The sequence below is a fragment of the Gordionus sp. m RMFG-2023 genome, unplaced genomic scaffold (genome assembly GCF_954871325.1).
Source record: "Gordionus sp. m RMFG-2023 unplaced genomic scaffold, tfGorSpeb1-WG-v2 contig_54, whole genome shotgun sequence".
Classification (NCBI taxonomy): Eukaryota; Metazoa; Nematomorpha; class Gordioida; order Chordodea; family Parachordodidae; genus Gordionus; species Gordionus sp. m RMFG-2023.
The window spans coordinates 4,356-9,306 of record NW_027051144.1 but is presented as its reverse complement, the minus strand read 5'-3'; the positions used below and the strand labels follow the sequence as shown (position 1 = coordinate 9,306).

General features: G+C 24.6%; 1 long non-coding RNA gene across 1 annotated transcript; it reads left to right on the top strand.

Moving 5' to 3' along the window:
- The first annotated feature begins 1,755 nt into the window (after positions 1 to 1,755).
- Positions 1,756 to 4,747, top strand: LOC135930752 (uncharacterized). The gene is made up of 3 exons (XR_010572883.1): positions 1,756 to 1,866; positions 4,408 to 4,463; positions 4,558 to 4,747. It is a non-coding gene; the product is annotated as an uncharacterized LOC135930752 (long non-coding RNA).
- The last annotated feature ends 204 nt before the right edge of the window (positions 4,748 to 4,951 follow it).

Here is a 4,951-nt window from a genome sequence, read left to right as displayed (position 1 = left end):
AACTTACTTCCATAATAAAAATAAACTATAATTATAAATAACACCAATATTGATATCACAGGAATATTTGGAAGAAATAACAGATGTAATATGTTTATGAATGAAAGTAAAAAAATATACCACGATATAATTATCCACGATATAATTATCCACGATAAAACCAAATAATTTTATGTATTTATCTATTTTAAATTTTTAATATTGGTATTGGTATTGGTTAAAATTGTATTTAAACAATATTTTAAAACCAATATATTTAGGTAATTGGTATTGGTATTGGTTGTAAAAACAATACCAATATTTAATTATATATTGGTTTATATTGGTATTGGTATTGTAAACCAATATTATATTGGTATTGGTCCCACCCCTACCTGGAATGGCCCATATATAAATTTAGCCATTAAGTTTTTTTTAATAATTGACGTATAATAATTTTCTTGGGTGGTTGTGTATCCCTTTTGCGAGCATCCCATGGTATCGATCAATACATTTGTTGGGGGCTAAGCCAAAAAGTTATCTCGCCACTTAGGGAAAAATTTGGCTAAGTCTATAAATTCAATAAGGGAAATATTTAGCTTTTGACAATTTTTATGATTTCTAAACATTTATTTTTATTAATTTCTCCAAACATTTAAATGCATTATATTTTTCAGAGACATGCAGAGAAAACGATTTTCTAAGGCCTTTTAACTAATTTCCCTAAGCAATTTTTTTTAATGGCCCAAACCTAGAATCCTTATTTTAAGCCGGGCATAATTTATTTTTAAAATTTTAAAATATTTTGGCTGTATTTTGAATATTTTACAGGGGAAATTTTATAGCTAATTAAATAAAACAATGGCCATAAAATTTGACCTGGCATTTATAAATTGAATTAATACGGGTTCGTTAATAATTTAATTGCATGTTTTTTTTGTCACCAGATTATTATAATAATCTTATGTTTAAAAATTCGATTTACGGTTATAAAAAATTGATTGGGACAGTCCTTAAAATTATTATATTAATATGACAAATTTTTGGCCATAAAATTTGGCCTGGAATTTATAAATTGAATTAATAGGCATTCGTTAATAATTTAATTGCATGTTTTGTTGTCACCAGATTATTATTATAATTTTAATGTTTAAAAATTTGATGTATGCGGTTTAAAAAAAAAATTAATTTTTTTTTCAACGAAAAATTTGAATCGAATACAAATACCAAATTTTATTATTCTAATGTAAATAGTTTGATTTGTTCAAACCAAAATTTTATTATAAGATAGACCCGGCTGTCGAACTATCCGGTGTTGTGAGATCGGTTAGTTATCTGCAATGATCTAGTGCTTATATTATTACAATAATTCCCCTCCCCACCCTTTTTATACAACAAAATATTTAATCTGGCTTTGCATAAATTACTGCTCAAAGCAATAAATAAAAACACGCAATTATGATACTTTTAATAAATTGCATTTCTATAAGAAAAAAAAAATATTTAGTTGGCATATAATAAATGTTTTAATAACTAATTATATATTTACTAACAAACAAATAGGAATATATTAATCCCTTTGTAAAATTAAATTCCTCAGTTCTTTCAGTGACATCTCTTTCTATATTCTAAGAAATATTTATGAATATTTTTTGTTATTATTATTAAAATTACAAAAAAAAAAACTAATATATAGTTGGCATAAAATAAATGTTTTATTAATTAATTATATATTTACTAAAAAACGATATTTTGTATTATTTATAATATTTTTTATTACTCTCCTCATTAAGGCAAACATTTTCATTCAAAACTATTTAAGAAGACAATATATTTTTTCAAAATTTATTAAAAGGAATATCCATCAATTCTGTTTTTCTCAAGAAGGTAAAGAAAAAGAAATTATGTATTATTTATAACGGAGGCCCTGTAGAGGTCTTAATTTTAAATCGGACACTGGTTATTTATATCAGAGTTGTTAAAGGATCTAGATACTTGTATCTAGATCCTGTAACTAGATATAAAAATGTGGTATCTGTATCTAGATAGATTTTTGATTAAAATATCTGTATCTAGATATTATTTTAACGATGTATCTATATCTGATCCATTTAAAAAGTATCTTTTAACAACTCTGATATATATATTTAATTATTTTCAAACTCGACCCGAGTCTATGCCGATGAGAATTTTTTAAGCTATAGTATTTTGCTCTTACCCGAGGATCCATTATTTATACCATTTTCCTTTTAACCTGAAATATTTATAACACTTATAGCATTTTATACCTTTTAAAAGGGCAGTATTTTCGTTAAACGTTAAATTTTCCAAAATAGCGCTCTACATATACCTCTTCGCTATTTCTTTAAGAGAAGCGCTCTACCGTTACTTACTTAAGAGTAACGCACTATCGTTACTTTTCAAAAAAGGAGCATTTAAGTAACTAGATTTAAAATAGACTTCGTTACTTTTAGGTTAATTATATAAAAAAAATAATTAAGTGATATATTATTTATCAAAAAACATTAATATTTAGAAAATTAAAACTTTAAAAAAATATATATATCCATTTTGGTTATTTTACCTTACATTATGTATATATATAATTATAACTAGTGGATTTGTTAAATGCAATTATTTTATTATATTTTTTTCATTTAACACAATTTAAAAAATAAGAAATATTTTATGGTTATATTATCTCGCTCAGAATTAAAGAAACACTTGATCAGAATTTCTTTAAAAAAATACTAAAAATCTCAGAATTTACTTTGCTTCCACAGATATTTTTTCTTAAAATCGAAGACCATTTTCTGAGTTATTCAATTTTTTTTAATATAAACGTTTCAGTTTTATACCTGAACAATTTAGTATTTTTTTTATCTAGACAATCAAGTCTTTTATCTTGGCATTAAGAAGTTAAAATTCAATATTTTTTCTGATCGTTTTAGGCAGCCTCTACATGACAGGGTTTTCACTGGATGCAAACCCTTCTCTAAAACCTATACCTACGGCCATAGAAAAATTCCCGCCGCCTTCGTTGGCTATCCTTTTCTATTTTTAATTACACCCTCCCTTTCAGTTATATAGGTACTTCTTTCATAAATTTTAAAAAGAATAACTTAAATTATTTTAGCTCTACTACCCAACTATCAAAATATTGTGGATATAAAAAGAGGTATAATTTAGATCATGAATTCATTTAATAACTACTTCATATAAAAGATATTTATTTTATAATCTCTTAGGAATACCTTATATAAAATCCGCTCTTTCAACATAAACACTCTCAATTTTAATCTGAATACAGGGAAAATTAGCAATTGTACAATTCTAAACAATATTTTTGTGCATTGTCTCAGACATAGCTGGTTATCATGGCGATAATGCCCTAAGTTCCTTATATAGGTTCTTAATTTTTAAAAAATAACTACCTATCTAGTACCCATTATTGCATTTAGCCATATGGAACTAATTCACGATTTAAATCATTTTGTGAAAAATCATTTTATATTTGCTAAAAAATTACCATGGACACTAACCTTTTAAATGATTATTTTTTGAAGCAAATTTCGATACTTTTATGTAGGACTGTGCCTATATTAAATATCGGATCTGATCGGCACCAAATTTAGCCTTTTTTAGAAATATCGGATCTGGCCGATACTCATAAAACCGATCCAATCCGATCTTTTTACTTTTTTTTTGTTATTTTATGTCAAGTATATTTATTTATACATTATTATAATATTTTCTAAATGTTTTATTATTAATCTTTTTAAAAAGTTTTATTTATTTTAAATCTTTTTAAATAATTAACGCCAATTTTATTCTTTTATTGCCAGAAAATCTAGAGTTTCTCATATTTATTTTAAAAAAAATAGAATATATTATAATTATATTACAATTTTATAATTCATACCAACATTAAATGTAGTGTCTAACTCGATATTTCATCCAGAAAAATATTACGCAACCTTGAAGATTTTGCTCATAAAAGGAACAAAGATCTAGACATATATTATCGAAATCTAATAAGCTTAGGAAATATTTTTCAGGCTAAAATATTGAGTTAGCTGTTTTAAAAAGCAAGTTCAAAACGAGCCATTTAACAACACTAATTATATATAATATTAAATATATAATAATATTATTGTTTTTTTAATTATAGTCTTAATTTTAGAAATACCAAAAAATTGAAATTAAAGGCATAATTCGATTTTTTAGATAAAAAAATATTGATTTCTTAATTTACATTTGATTCAAAGGGAGGTTATATATCAATATAAATATCGGATCGGATCATTGAAATATGCGTGGATCGGCACCTACTTTTATGATATTAACATTTTAGTAGTTATCATGGAGTTTTATCGTGCTGTAGTTATCCTCTTTATTCCTATATTTCAAAAATAAAATTAATTTTAGACACACTCGCGATAAGAATGAAATATTTCACTTATATACTCCTACTCCTTGTGGTGGTAAGTTTTACTTTTTTTTAACATAAATTATTGTCCAAATTAAATTTAATTAATAAGAGATTGATAAATTTTACATCATTCATTTATTTAATAGGTTTTGGCGGCCGGGGTGTATAATTACCCTGAAATAATGGATGCGCGTCTTTTGTGTTCTAATTCATTCAATTAGGAAGGTTCCTAATAATGCTTATGCCCATGCCAAAATTCCCGCTGTTTGAAGATTTGTTCATTCTTATATATAATATAATTATAACAATTTTGTGATTAATTTATCGTATAATAATCATTAATCATACTTTTTTAATAAAAAAAAAGAGTAGATTCATGCATAATATTTAGTATTTAATTTGGAGGTTTTTAAAAATTTCTCAATTGTATGTTGTGATATATAAGATTTATAACAAATCATAATATTTAAAATCCAAAGTTCTGAAAAGGAAAGAAAGAAAGAAAGAAAGAAAGAAAGAAAGAAAGAAAGAAAGAAAGAA